Genomic DNA, 14,610 nt, shown 5'->3' with positions numbered 1-14,610 from the left:
TTACAGGTATGGACTGCTGCATAGGTGGCTAGTTTGTTCCAGCAGCCTGGGGGAACTAATGAAACGGGCTCAAGGCCTTGGTCAGCGGTGCAGCCTCACTGTCCAAACACCTCCTGTCTGAGTCTCTCTGAAGGAGATGTGCTGGATTCTGGGGAAATTTTAAGTTGTTTTTTATTCAGAAGTTCAGATGATTGATGGAAGCTGTATGGGGATGGGACATGGGTAGAATCGGGTACCGGCATCTATCTGCTCTGGCTTCCCCTGTCCTGACAAGAGGCCCAGCCTGCCTGGGGTCCCACAAGCACATCCTCTGGGCCACCTCATGAACAGCATTCACTCCCTAAAATGGCTCCCTTTCCCTCACTTCCTTCAGCCTGGTCCTTAGCCCCTTTCTTTGACCCACCTGCTCCCTCTTTCTGGGCTCTCTGGGAATGACGAAGTCCCAGACCCCTTTGAGTTGTCCCTGTGTCCTGTGCATCCTGAAGTCTCAGACTTCGTTCAGTGGCTTTTCCCTTTGGTCCAGTGACAGAGACCCTAAAGCAGGAGTGGGTTTTGGTCCAGCATCTTTTGGCTTCCTGGGAAAAGGATGAGCTTGCTCCTCATGGGGTGACTAGGAAAGAAGTTGGGACATTTTTTGAGATGTTCAGGTTTTCCAAAGCTGAAACCCTCATTACATTCAGTATTCTGTGACCACAGAGGAACAAGAGGTAGAGCCTCTGAAAGAAAGGAGAAAAGGGAACGAATTTTGTTCAACCTAAAAGCAAAGAGACGGGCTGGGAGTAGAGCAAAATGGTAAGCACTTGTCTAGAAAGTGTGAGGCTCTGGGTTCAATCTCCAGCATCACAAAAACATTTTAAAAATTACAAAATAAAAAATGGAAAAAGGGCATGTGGCGTCACTGACAGCAGGCACCCACCTCTCCTGTGGCCCCAGTTTCACCGAAGCAGGGCACAGAAGTCACCGTGCAGACACCCCAACCTGACATCCAGCCCAGGACACCGATGTGGTCCCACAAGGCCTCCCAGTGCTGCATGCTGCCTGAGATTCAGGGGCTCTGCCTTCTCTGAGGGGTACAGGAGGAGGGGTAACCAAAGCCCTCACGGCTGTAGTTGAGTGTCCTCCTGTCTGCTGGGGTGAGGTTTAGAATAAAGATTAGTTTTAGATGATATTTCCTTCATGCCTGAATTGGGAAACATTTATTTAAATGGGAAACAAATATAGCGTGTTTCCACCATAGGAAATATGCAAAGTCTGTTCATTCCACCATGAAAAAAAAATTCAAAGTCACAAGTTAATTACACCGTGAAGCTGTTTTGATGACTAATTCATGAGAACTGAAGAAAAAAATTAGGGGTAATCAGCATCAAATTACATGAAGGTGGTCAGCCAGATCATTTGCAGATGATAGGCAGTAGAAAGTTATTTTAATGACCAGATTATAAATACTGGAACGGGAGAGATATTGAAAAAATGGAAGGTCTTTCTTTGGAAATGTTTTTAAAACAGGAAAGATTGATAATCCCTGTCCAGTGAGGAGCCTGGGGGCTTGACCAGATGCCATTAGAAAATCCTTATTAGGTCTTCTAAATTACACAGAAAGAAACCAAGCTAAATGAGAATAGAAACACAATTCTCAAGTCAGAAAAAGCTTTGGAGGCATAGTAGAGCAGATCAGGAATTTTTTTACTTTAGTTGGTGGATAAAATGCCCGAAGTGTTAAGGTTCCATATGTAGAAGCATAGTTTCAAAGAATGTTTTAGATAATCAGCTCAGATTGGTGTAGCTTAATGTAAGGAAATTTGAAAAGTATGAAATGGTAGTTTAATTATGGCTAATGATGTTATAATTGCCCATCAACACCCATAAAAAAGAAAGATGTAGGAATATCAGTAGGAAGACTTCTACAATTACAATGTAATTTTGAATAATACATGCTAATTCTTTTGTTCTTGTATCTTTCATCTGTAGGCTATGCTTCGCAGGTCATGGAGAGTCAATCAGTATTAGCAGAATGAATGAGATTCGGAGAGCTCTGACCCCTGGACATGTAAACAGTGGCCATCCCTTTCGTCCAGGATAGGGGCTTCCACCTGGGCATCTACCACTTCACCCACCTCCTCGCTCCTCTGCAGAAGAACTGCAACTCACATAATCCTCCTGAGAGCAGGCAAAGCCACAGGCCTTGGGGACATTGATCTTCCTCCTATGCTGCTGGTGGGTCACAAAAGATATCTCAGGCACAGGAAGAAACACAAAAGTTCATGAGTAAGAAGCAGGAAGAGCAAACTAAAGTACCCTGAAATTTCTTCCTTAAACATCAAATGGCAAAAAGAAACTTGAAAGTGTGACTGCCCCACCTGGGGTGAGGGAGTGGGCGAGGGGAATTCTTACATGATTCGATGCAAATATAAACACAACCACCCTGAGGACAATTTCTCAAAGTCTATAAAAATTACAAAGGCACAATATTTTGACTCTGTGATAAGGCTGAAAGGATTTTATAGTTAATACCCTTCTAGACCTTCTAGACACCAATAAGACTACTCTTTATTTCTTTTGTTTGTATTTATTTCTTTTAATTCTACTCATTTATTTCGCTTCCTTTGTCACATCTCTTTCTATTTGCTTCTGTGTTTCAAGGTACATACAATGCCATCACTACTCTTCCCCTAAATACTCCCGTGAGTAAGTCGTAAACCATACAGTTGTTTGTTTAGTTCCACTTCTTCTAAGGTAATGTTTACATGCAATGTGTGACTCTTAAGTGTATACTTACTAAATTTTAACAAATTCGTCTGTAAAACCCAAACTTCTAGCAAGATAATGTAGCTTACCATGGTTCCAGAACATTCTCTCAGATATCCTCTCAACAAATCCCTACACTGACCTTTCAGACACCATCTCCAGTTTGGTTTTTCCATTTGTTTCATTTGCCCATTGTAAAACTTTACATAAATGGAAGAGAACTACTATTTATTTATTTATTTATTTATTTTTTGGTACCAGGGATTGAACTCAGGACCTTGCGCTTGCGCAGCAGGCACCGGAACCACTGAGCTAAATCCCCGGCCCAATACCTACTATTTATGTGTGAAGTTCCTTTCGCTCAGCAAAATGTCTTTGAGATTCAGGCATGCTGTTGTAGGTGAGTAGTTCATTCCTTTTTATTGTCGAGTAGAAAGTCCATCGTGTATGAATTCACGATAGCTTGTTTCTCCAGTCTCCTGGGGATGAACACTTGTTTTTCTTGTCACCCTGTTTTTAGATTTATAAATACAGCAGTGATGAACATTTCTGTACAAGTGTTTTTGTGAACCTGTTTTAGTTTTTCTTGGGTAAATACACAGGAGTGGAATTACTTGGTTTTCCTGTGCATGTTTAACTTTATAAAACAAAAAATCCCAGAACTTTTCCCCAAGTGATTCTACCATTTTACATTCTCACCAGCAATATATGAGCTTCAGTTTCTCCACATCCTCATGTAATTTAATTTCAGCATTTCTAGCAGGTACATGGTGGCATCTCATGTGGGTTTAATTTGTTTCCTTGTTCAATAATCAGCTCTTTAATCACTTCCTGTTCATGTGACTTCTTTTATAAAGTATCTGTTCCAACTTTTAAATTACTACTATATTTTTAAATTTTTTATTAGCCTATTTGATGGGGTAATACTGAAGAATTGCTGAAATAAACAAATATCCATTCTATTTTAAGAATTTCCAAGAAAGGAAAAGTTTATCTCATTATTCTTTTGCATAAGTTCTATAAGAATGAACTTAACTGATTCCAAATTACTGTCACTTCAGCGCATTTCTCCTGGTTACTCATTTCACTTACTGAGTTAAAACAGAAATATTTAAGTATAATTTATGATTAGGCATGGCATGCTTATTTAGGTTATCTTTGAATGTATGATAGGGATTTCAACTTACTAAAGGGGAGAAACTATTTAATAAATGATGTGCTTTTATTTCTTTTCCCTTAGTATTCTCATTGTGTCTGAAAAGGATAAAAAGGAGTAATTGAAGCAAATACCACTAGCTTACTGCTATATTTGTCTACCTTTAAACCCTTTCACTAATGAGCTAAAAACCAGGGCTCCTTTAGCTGGGAAAAGCAACATCCCACTGCTTAGGAAAAAACTGTGAGGTTGGGTGTGGTGGTGCACACCTATATTCCCAGTATTCAGGAGGCTGAGGCAGGAGGATTGTGTGAGTTCGAGGGCAGCCTGAGCTACATAGTGAGTTCAAGGCCAGCCTGGACTACATAGGGAGATCCTGTCTCAAAAGAAAGAAAGAAAGAAAGAAAGAAAGAAAGAAAGAAAGAAAGAAAGAAAGAAAGAAAGAAAGAAAGAGAACGAACGAACTGTGGTTTGATTTAGGACTCAATTTCTTCTCTAGGTTTAAAAGCTGTTGTTTTTAAACAGAATCCATCCCATACAGGAGGATTAAAGATGCTGCTGAAACTCTGCTTATCAAAACAAAAAGAAATGAAAACACACAAAACCCAGGTTGGTGGCCATGTGGGGTCAGGAGGACTGGCTGCCTATAGCCATGTGGAGCTGAGTGAGCCTAACAGAAAAGAGGGTGAAGCCTGGCAGTGCAGGTGCTGCAGGGACCAGCTGGCTTCCTCCTGCTTGGGTGGGGGCAGAGGACTTTTAACCTGGGCTTTGATCCTCCACAGGCATCCTCAGCAACAGTTGTCGGGGAAAAGAGAACACACGGAACATTTGTCTTTATGTTTTGGCCAAGGAGAACTGTTATCTTGATTATGGATACAGTATTTTCTCTCTCTCTCTCTCTCTCTCATCTATCTATCTATCTAGTACCTACAATATACATCTATTTTCCCACTCACATTCCTATTGCAACTCTCCGTGCGCTTTTTTTGTTGATTTTAAATTGTGGTTAAAGTTACATAATACAACGTGCACCGTCTTACCATTTTTAAGTGTACTGTTCAGTAGTATTAAGCACATTCACATTGTGACAAAATAGAGGTCCAGAAACTTTTTTATTTTGCAAAACTGAAACTCTACACTGCAGAACACTCTCTAATACCCACCTCCAGCGAGGAATCACCATTTTGCTTTGTTTCCATGACTTTGACTACTTTAGATACCTCATACAAGTGGAATCCCATAGGGTTTATCTTTTTGTGTCTGGTTTATTTCACTCTGCATGTCTTCAAGGTTCATTCATGTTACAGCATGAGTCAGATTTTCCTTCTTTTTAAAGGCTGAATAATATTTGTTTCCCCATTCGTATGTCAGTGGACATTTGGCTTGTTTCCACCTATTGTGAATAATGTAGTAATGAATATGGGTGTGCAAATACACCTTTAAGACCGTGCTTTCAAGTTTCTGGATGTGTACCCTGAAGTGGGATTCCTGGATCTTACAGCAGTTCTATTTTTAATTTTTTGAGAAACCACTTAAAAAGTCTATAAATAATGCAGAAGGGTTCCACTTTCTTCCTGTCTTTACAAACATGTATTTTGTTTCTTTTTTAAACTTAGCCATCTTAGTGGGTGTGAAGTACTCAATATATTGAAAATATTTTGTAAATTTAATTGACACCAAAAATCATATGTATTTACAGGATGCCATGTGATTTGTGTGTGTGTTTATACATAGATAGATAGATCAAAAACCAAAGTGAATGTTTTAAATTTTTAAAAAATTACAGTACAAGACACATTGCCATTAATCCCCTTCAAAATATTCTCCTCACTTTGGATACATTTACCTCACTGTCCTTGCCATCTTCTAAAGCAGTTCTGGAAGTCAACTTTCGTGTGTGTCTTTAGTTTCATAGTCATGGCTGCCTTGATGTCCTGAATTGATTCAAAAGGTTGATCTTGCATGGCCATTTTGACTTTGGGGAAGAGTCAGAAGTCACTCCATGCCAGATCCAGTGAATAAGGAGGACGAGGACACAGCGTCACATTTTTACAAGCCTGCCTTCCTGTTGGATGACCCTAGACAGCAGTATTCACCGTAGTTTTTTAAATCGCACCCTGCAAAGACACAAGAGGATTTGTGGAACTGCTTCAGAAAGTGGCAAAAATGATGAGATAAGAGTGTTCAAAATGAGCGGGAGTATTTTGAGAGGCATTAATGGAGGTATATGTTCTTGTAAAAGATTTAAATTTTTTTTCAATATTCAGTGTATATTTTGCTTCAATCTGGTGAATATACCTATCTTCTTCTCAAATTCTTATCGTTTCTTTGTGGTGGGAACTTGCCAAGCTTTCCTTTAGCTTTCGCTGAACCGTCCGGGACACCGTCGTGACCTATGTAGACGTCTCCCTGCGGGGCAGCCCCACTCCAGAACTTGGTCTCTCTGTAACCGACCTGGCAGTCGCCACCCTCCTACACCTCCTCCTCCCTGCTCTCTCCTTTCCCCGGCCTCTGCGTACCACTCTTCTGTCGTCAACCTCTATGAGATCAATTTTGTTTAAATTCCACGTAAGTGAGATCATGCAGAATTTGTCAGAAAGCCAGAAAGGCAACCCCTCTTTGAACAATGAAAATACTTCAACTCACCATCGACAATGATGGACCTTTCCCTACGTGTTACTTCATTCTCCGACAATCTAAAGTGAGATAACAGAGCAGATTCAAAACGACTGCAGCCTGTGACCTTCTGGTTTCCTCCTAAATTTCTCATTTTCAAAGTTAAGTGGAAAAATGAAGAAAAGGACCCCAAAGGCCTTGCTTTTTATCCTATTGCATTTTCTATCCTAAAAGAAATATTTTTTAGTACATTTTTCCAGCTGTGCTAGACTTCTGAACACTGAGGTACAACAGACATAATGTTTCACAGGTTGGCCTCCGGGTCATCTAGCTGCATGTGAATCTCCTCCTCTGCCATTTGTCAACTGTGTGACCTTGGGTAAATTACTCTGCCTCTCCGTGCCTGTTTCTTCCTCTGTAAAATAGGGGTAATAATGCAATTCCTACTTCATAGAGAGATTTCGGTTAAATGAGTTCATATTCACTAAGGTAATGACAGCTCAATATGTTTCAACTGCTGTTGTTATAAATAGAAAAGAAGAAACTCTAGAAAGGGTTGAGGTTTCAAGTTAAAATTTCAAAGCAATTTTAATCAAAAATTGTAATAGGGTTATTTTAAATTTATTTTATTTATTTTAAATTTATTTCAAATTCATTTGGAAAAACAAACCAGCAAGACTAGTCAAGGAAACTCTTGAATAGGAATATGTGGTACAAACTCTATCAGATAGTAAAATATACTATGAAATTATAAACAAACATCTTGGCACTGGGTCAGGGATAGACAGGACAGTGGAAAGAATATGACTCTATGACAGAGTTGGCATTTTAAAGAAGCATGAAAGAAATGGGTTGCTCAAATGGTATCTACATAGCCATTTGGGGAAAAAAAAAAAGTTGGATCCATATCTTACTTCTTATGCCAATATAAATACCAGATCGATCAATGATAAAATATAAAATAAAACTGTTATAGTGTGATATCATGGTTGTTTTTTTTAAAGTTTTGAATGGCGAAGACTTTTTCAAATAAAAATATGAAAAAAAAACACTGAAAAATGTGAGACTATAAAATTGAGAACCAGCTCATAAAAAGTACCATAAACAAAATAAAAAGCAAAAAAGATGTTCGCTACAGGATTTCAAAGCCCGATTTCCTCAACAACTAAAAGATACTATGAATCAGCAATAAAGAGACAAAAAAAAAAAATGGCAAAATCCGCAAAGGATATGAAAGGCAGCTCATGGAAAAGAAAAACCAATGGACAGTTACAAAAAGCCTGAGCGCCTGTTTTCCAGTAAGAAGGACAAGTATTACAGCGGCCAGAGAGACAGGAACTGCGTCATCAGGTGGGACGGTTCCACTGCCAGGCGGCAAATGCCGGAAGTCAGGTTCTCAAACCCTGCTGGTGGCTTTCTCGGTCATCTGTCCCTTCCAGCAAGCTGTGCAAAGTGGCAAGAGGGCGGGGGATTTAGCTCAGTGGTTCTGCCGACTGCCCCGCAAGCGCAAGGACCCAAGTTTGATCCCTGTTACCAAAAAAAAAAAAAAAAAAAAAAAAGGTGGCAAGAATGATGGCATATGTGTTTGAAGTGAGGGGGAGTATTTTGAGGGGGATTCGCGCAATGTGTCTTTTACTTTAATACTTTTTTAAACAAATTTAAACTTTCACTGTAGTTTTTCATTAAACTTCATCTACAAGGAGATACAGTCTTTCAGTTGCCATGATGTTGATCCGGCTTCTTCTAACACTCTTCCTCCTACTGCATTATGCTGTGTTATTTGTCTACTGCTGCAAAGCAAGCCGCTCCAAAACACAGTGGCTTACAGAGCCTGGTTTTATGTTTTTGTTTTTTGTTTCTTTGGGTACCAGGAATTGAACTCAGGACCTTGCACTTGCTAGGCAGGCAAGGTGCTGCTGAGCTAAATCTCCAGTCCAAACACAGTGGTTTAGACCAACATTTCTCATCTTTTTTATTTTATGAAAAATAAAATAAAATTTCACAACAAATAAGAGAATAGTATGTTATAATAACCTTAAAAGTAATTACTCAGAGTATAAGTCAGAGACAAAAAAATACTCTTACAAAGAAGAAACAGAGATAATAGTACAAAACTTTCTTTTCAATGAACTAAGAGAAACTGGTAGTATAAATTAAATTAGCATATATATTCATTTGAGCCAGCTATCCCTCTTCTAGATATCTTCCCAAGAGTTAAAATCATCAGATTACAGGGGTACACGCACACCCATGGATATAGCAGCACAATTTATAACAGCTAGATCTTAGAAACAGCCTATATGATCATCAACAGGTGAGCAAACCAGGAGAATGCGGTGTTTATACATGATGGAGTACTACTCTGCAACATTTCTCATCTTGGCCTCATTCCATGGGTCGAGAATCTAGGCATTGCTTAGCTGGGTCCCTTGGCTCTGGTCTCAGGATGCTGCAGTCTTGGGTGGAAGGACCTCTTACTGACTCACCCATGTGACTGCGGCAGGGCTCAGTGCCTCAGGACTGCTGGACTGGGGCCCTCACTTTTTCATGAGCTGTTTTTCGAGGCCTAGAAGGCTGCCTTTCAACCTGGGAGCTGGATTCATCAAGGCAAGCCAGCGAGAAGACAAGGGTATGTCACCAAGAGAAAGAACGCTAGCAAGCCGGGAGTCACCATTCTGTAATCTAATCGTGGCCTTGCCTTTACCTCACCTTTGCCGAGGGGATCACAGAGGATGTGAGTGCCAGGAGCACAGCAGAGCGGCCCACCACAGCTGCTCAGGGCTCTGGGCGAGCAGAGCATTCTTCACGTCTGGAGAGAAATGTGCCCCTAAACCCAGGGACCTCTGACCAAGAATGATGTGCTGCTGGGAGTCGCAATGGGACAAAAAGCTTCACTTCACCGTGACGCGTGAGCTCTTCCTAGGCGCATGAGCTCTTCCGAGGCAAGAGGTGCGTGCCCGCGCCTCCCCTACACCTATGTATTGACCAGAAAATAGCCAGATGTGGTGGCACGAGCTTATAATTCCAACCTTCCTGGAGGACCAGGCAGGAGGACTGTAAATCTGAGCCCAGAATGAGCTACTTACCAACTTAGTGAGACTCTGTCTCAAAAAACAAAAATAAAAAGGGCTGGGGACATAGCTCAATGTGAAGGGCCTGGGTTCATTTCCCAGTACCACAAAAAACAAAAACAAAAACAAAACAAAAACCTAGAAAATATCAGGAAAAAAAAATCAGGAAGTCTAAAATCTATTGGGAAAACTACCTCTAAGCAGTGGTACTGGGGCTGTAAGGTTGGGTCCCTCCGGGGTGTTACTAAGTACCCTCCTTATGGCTTGGTTTTTAGTTTTTTCCACGCATATACATTTGTTCCACAGTTTTAAAAAGTTAAAATTAACAAAAGGAGGGTTAAGAAGAGATGACCACTGAATTTAGAACTATTTCATACCATATGGCCTAGAGTAACAAGCAGACCTCGGTCATTGTGATACAGGGCACCAAGTAAATCCAAATAAGCAAAATAATCCAAAGAAGGGAACATTATAACTCTCAACCTGCTAGACATCCGAAACACGAGTTCGTGTTCTCTAAAACTGAAGAATGAATTCTAGGAACAACGGAGGTTAAGAGTAGGAAAAGTTTATTGAGAGACAGAAAGCTTCTGGGGCTGGGGATTTGGCTCAGTAGCACTGCGCCTGGTTCGCAAGTGCAAGGTCCCACGTTTGATCCCCAGTACCAAAAAGAAAGAAAGACAGATAGCTTCTGCCTAGGAGAGACAGAAGGGAAACTGGAAAGTGGGTTAGTGGGTTGACAGGGACCCTGTTTTCAAGGGGTATTTTATGGAGCAAAGCCACTAGGTGAGGTGGATACAAAGTGGGACAAAATTGTAGCCAACTAGTAAGATTCAGTGGGGGTTTGGGTATGTAGCTCAGTGGCACCGTGCCTGCCTCACAAACGCAAGGCCCTGAGTTCAATCCATGATACCAAAAAAAAAAAAAAATCAATGGGAAACAACAAGGTGAGCATAAGATGGGACAAAATTATGATCAACCAATAGGATTACAAATACACTCACCCAGGTAATATAGATTAAATGCGGATCAAAGGGGAATACAAGTCAAGCGGCAAGCATACATAGAAAGAACAAGGAATTTCCAGAAAGGAAATGGGCTAGGGAGATTGATGTCTATTTAGAATATCAATCACTACTATTGATCTCTAGGGGAAGTAAGTGTAGTACTTCTTTTTTTCTATAATGCTGACCTTCAGTGAATGTGTCTCCATTGTCTTTCCTATGGACTCCTGGAACTTCCAGCTAAGGTGCTTGAGCTGGCCTTGAACTTTCCAGATCTTCCTGCCTCATCCTATGGAGTAGCCAGGATCACAGGCACACACAGCTTTCCAGGACTGGGGAAAGAAATGTAAGAACACTTTCTGTCATATCAGGTCACACCCAACCGAAGAATGTGAGTGAGATCCGGATAGAGACCACGGTGGTTCTCTAGTTCCACCCCATCCTTTCCCAGCCCCTCTTCTCTTCCACATTACCTTAGCTCCCCACAGGCTCCTCCCCTTAGCATCTGAGCTCTCTGGTTGTTTCTTTGAAGAGAACCACCTTCAAAATCGTAGGTGATGTTTCGATAACAAAACAGGATGAGATATTATGTCTGTGAGATGATCATATGTTTGTTAAGAGCAAACCCAATCAGCCGTATTTCAGACCTACAGAGAAGGTGAAAGGAACACTACAATGTTGTCATGGTTTAGAACTAGAATCACCCCCAAAAGGCTCCTGTGTACAGAGGTGGGGCTTTTGGATGGTGGTTAGATCATGGGACGCTCTACCCATCAGTGGATTCAACCAGTGACTCCATGCAGGAGTGTGCCGTTGGGAGGTGCGGGAGTGTACTGAGGGTGACCCGGAAGGGTGTGTCTCCCCCTACTTTGGGCTCTGCTTCCTCATCACCATGATGTGAGCAGCTGTCCACCAGGCTCTTCCACCATGCCGTTTCTACCTTGAAGCTGGCTAAGTATGGACCGAAACCTCTCAAAATTGCAAGTCAAAAACCTCATGGGTGTCAGGTATTTTGTCCTAGTGAAGAGCAAGTGCCTACAACAAACACATAGAAAGTGTTGGTCTTCCAATGAGGGCGACTGGGAAAGCATCACTTTTTTCCTTTCTATTTATTATTCATTTTTTGGCTGTATTGGGGATCGGACTCAGGACCTTGTGCTTGCCAGGCAGGTGCAGCACCACCGAGCTACATCCCTGGCCCCTACTAACGTGATCTTTCCACCTTTTTGTCCTTCGTTGTGAGGTGTAACACAGCACCTGACTACTCTGTGTTGTCCCAGACCAGCCAAAAACACATCACCTGAGTGCCTGCCGGATGGCCTCAGCCTTACTGGGCTAGAATCTGCATTGTGACACGATTCCCAGGAGATTCTTAACGTAGATCGCTGATTGCTGTCTATAAGGATTGTTCTCGAGCCTTGGGCTCATACTGGACTCACCTGAAGAACTTTAAAAATACTGTGCCTAGGCCCCAACCCCAGGCATCTTTATCTCTTAGGCTGGGGTGTAGCCAGGGCTTTCTCTTTTTTGTTGCTGTTTTTAATCTTAGGTGATTCTAGGAATTTGAGACCTGGTATCCTAGTACAGTGGTTCTTCACATGTGGCCCAGGATTGGGGCAATGCACTCTCTGGGACCGAGTTAGAAACCCAGGCCCACTCCAGACTTACTGAATCAGAAATGCTACAGGATCTGTTTTATTGTTTATTTTTCACTTTCTTTTTTTTCATATTGGGGATTGAACCCAGGGCCTTTGCACTGAGCTACATCCCCAGGCTTTTTTTTTTTACTTTGAGACCGTGTCTTGCTAAATTGCCTAGGATGGGCTTGAATTTGCAGTCTTCCTGCCTCAGCCTCCCAGAGTGCTAGGATTAGAGGCCTGGGTCATCTGCCCAGTCAAGGGATCCACCTTGATTAGCCCTCGGGATGACTCTGCTGCAGCCGTGGGTAGAGAACCTGATGGACAGGCAGGTCTGGAAGGGACCTTCAAGAACTCACATTTCCATAGTTACCAGGTAGGTGCTGCTGTGAGAACCACCCTTTTGGGAATTACTGGCTAAAATGTGTGATCCACGAGTCTCTCGAGCCACACAGCTGGCTGGTGATAAAGCCAAGCCTCAAATGCACCATTTGTTTTCCACACAAACTGTCTACCCCTGTTTCCCCTAAGGCTGGGGTCTATATGACCCTACCTTTGCCCAATGTGCTCTCCGGATCCCCCTCCTTTCGGCCACCCTTCTGGAGCCTCTCCCTGGGAATGTGCCCTCCCCGCCTGAGGTCAGCAAACGCCAGCAGGGTGCAAAGTGGCCAGGGTTCCGCAGCAGTGGTCTTCAGAGCCAGGGACAGTGGCCTTGCCACCGAGCAGAGTAGCCTCAGCCCTCATCTGTGCCACCCAAAATCTTCCCCAACTCGCAAAAAAAGGAGAAGGAGCAAAAGGAAAGGGATGGCGAAGACAAAGCGGCATCTGGTGGGTGAGGACGGTGTGTGGTTCCCTACAGTACCTGCCCCCTGGGTCCTGAGTCTTGATCCCGGTTCCATAAAGTTCCCAATTGCCAAAGGCCATCAGGTATCTGCAGGTCGCTCCTAACCTCCTCCGAGCCATTGGCCGAGGGGCACTGCTTCTGTCCCGGGAGTGGCAAGGCTGGCCACTGTCGTGGGCTTTGCTCTGGTAGTGGACATGGGGCCGGGGTGGCCGCGGAGGTCTGCCCCAAGGTGGTGCGGGAAGCCTGCGTCCATGTTCCGGGGCGGGGCGACGTCCGAGCCCCCTGCTGGGCTTCAGCAGGCTACCTTCGGGACCTTCGGCGGCGCCCGTCCCCTGCCCTTCTCGCTTCTTTTCCGGGCCGCGCCCGGACCCGCGGTGCCTTCGCGGCGCCTCCCAAGCTCGTTCGGTGGCGCAACGCGGAGGCCACCTCGGCCGAGCGCCACGGGAGGCGAGGCCACCTCTCGGCGCACCTGCCCGGGCGCGGCGGACGCAGGGCACGGCGCGGACGCTGGGGGGGGCTGTGGCTCTCCGCTCTCCGGCCGGCTAGAGCCGCCCAGCTCCCCCGCGCAGGGGCGCCCAGGCCCGGGGAGGGGCGGCGGCTGCGCCCGCACTTCCCGCTAGTGGCCTCAGAGGCGGCTGCGGGGCTCAGCGTGGCTGCGGGGCGGGTTCGCGGCCGCCAGCCGATCTGCGCCGCTTCTCCCCGCGCGAGTGGCGCTCGGCCCGGCGTCGAGGCGGCCATGGCGACCCGGAGCCCGCTCCCCACCCACCCGGCCCGCTCCGCCCTCCCCTCCGCCCCGCGCCACCTTTGATGGCTCGGACCTCGGCCGGCCACCGCCAGCCCCGCTCTGCGTCCGCGCCACCGTCGCCGACTGCCCGCGGGTATTAATAGCCCGGAGGCGCCGCGCCCTTGCCAGCGGGGGCTTGGGAGCCGCTGAGCCCGGAGCCCGGAGCCCGAAGCCCGGAGCCGCGGAGGTAGGAGGCGCGCGGGGAACAATGATCGCGGCCGGGAGGGGCGGCGTGGTCCCGGCCGCGGGCGGCAACTTGTGCGCGTCCGGGGGGCCCGTAGGGCGGCGCACGGGGCGCGGCGCAGGGGTGCGGGCCGTGGGCTCCCGCCGGAGGAGGCTGAGCTTAGCAGCCCGGCAACAATAGCAGGGGTCGGGGGCCTCAGGGCTCGCGCCGCCCTTTGAAACCTTCTTCGTCCCTTCCTTGCACCTCTGCTCGGGCCGCCGAGCCTGCCCCTCGCGTCCCCACCCTCTGGCGCCCTTCCCCCGCTTCCTCTCATCCCACCCGGCCGCCGGGTGACAGCGCCCGCCCGCCCGCCACTGCTTCCGGACCGAGCTGCAATCTCTGCCCCGAGGCCGGTCGCCGGCCGGGGAGGTGGCCGCGGGCTCGGGTGCCCCCGCGTCGCTGTGTGCCCGCTGCTCGCCCACGCGTGGCCTGAGCCTCCCAGTGGGTGACAAAGAGGAACACACCCTCTGCCGAAGTTAGAATTTTGTGTCTGTTGCTTGCCTTTAAAAGGGGCAAAGTTTGAGATTTTC

At 45.4% G+C, this 14,610-nt stretch overlaps 1 protein-coding gene and 1 long non-coding RNA gene across 7 annotated transcripts in view; one reads left to right on the top strand and one right to left on the bottom strand.

The window, feature by feature from the left end:
• Window positions 1-4,994: 4,994 nt before the first annotated feature.
• LOC147823479 (uncharacterized) lies at window positions 4,995-14,030 on the bottom strand. Of its 3 annotated transcripts, XR_015443761.1 has the most exons (6): window positions 13,092-13,548; window positions 11,066-11,239; window positions 10,781-10,924; window positions 6,548-6,597; window positions 5,748-6,018; window positions 4,995-5,294 (listed from the first exon to the last, which is right to left on the bottom strand). It is a non-coding gene; the product is annotated as an uncharacterized LOC147823479 (long non-coding RNA). The 3 variants fall into 3 exon arrangements; XR_015443760.1 differs by lacking the exon at window positions 13,092-13,548 and adding an exon at window positions 13,876-14,030 and having other exon boundaries at window positions 4,995-6,018; XR_015443759.1 differs by having other exon boundaries at window positions 4,995-6,018.
• The window catches only part of Farp1 (FERM, ARH/RhoGEF and pleckstrin domain protein 1), a 275,312-nt gene continuing 274,609 nt past the window's right edge, over window positions 13,908-14,610 (top strand). For all 4 annotated transcript variants that reach the window (XM_021239368.2, XM_004858631.4, XM_004858632.4 and 1 more), the window contains exon 1: window positions 13,908-14,044. The gene's annotated coding sequence lies outside the window, so the exon portion shown is untranslated. The remainder of the gene's footprint in view (window positions 14,045-14,610) is intronic.

The sequence above is a fragment of the Heterocephalus glaber genome, unplaced genomic scaffold (assembly GCF_053883595.1).
Source record: "Heterocephalus glaber isolate CG9 unplaced genomic scaffold, H.glaber_assembly_v1.0 deba00001578, whole genome shotgun sequence".
NCBI lineage: Eukaryota > Metazoa > Chordata > Mammalia > Rodentia > Bathyergidae > Heterocephalus > Heterocephalus glaber.
Note: the sequence above shows the minus strand (reverse complement) of the source record. Positions and strands in the feature narration are given on the sequence as shown.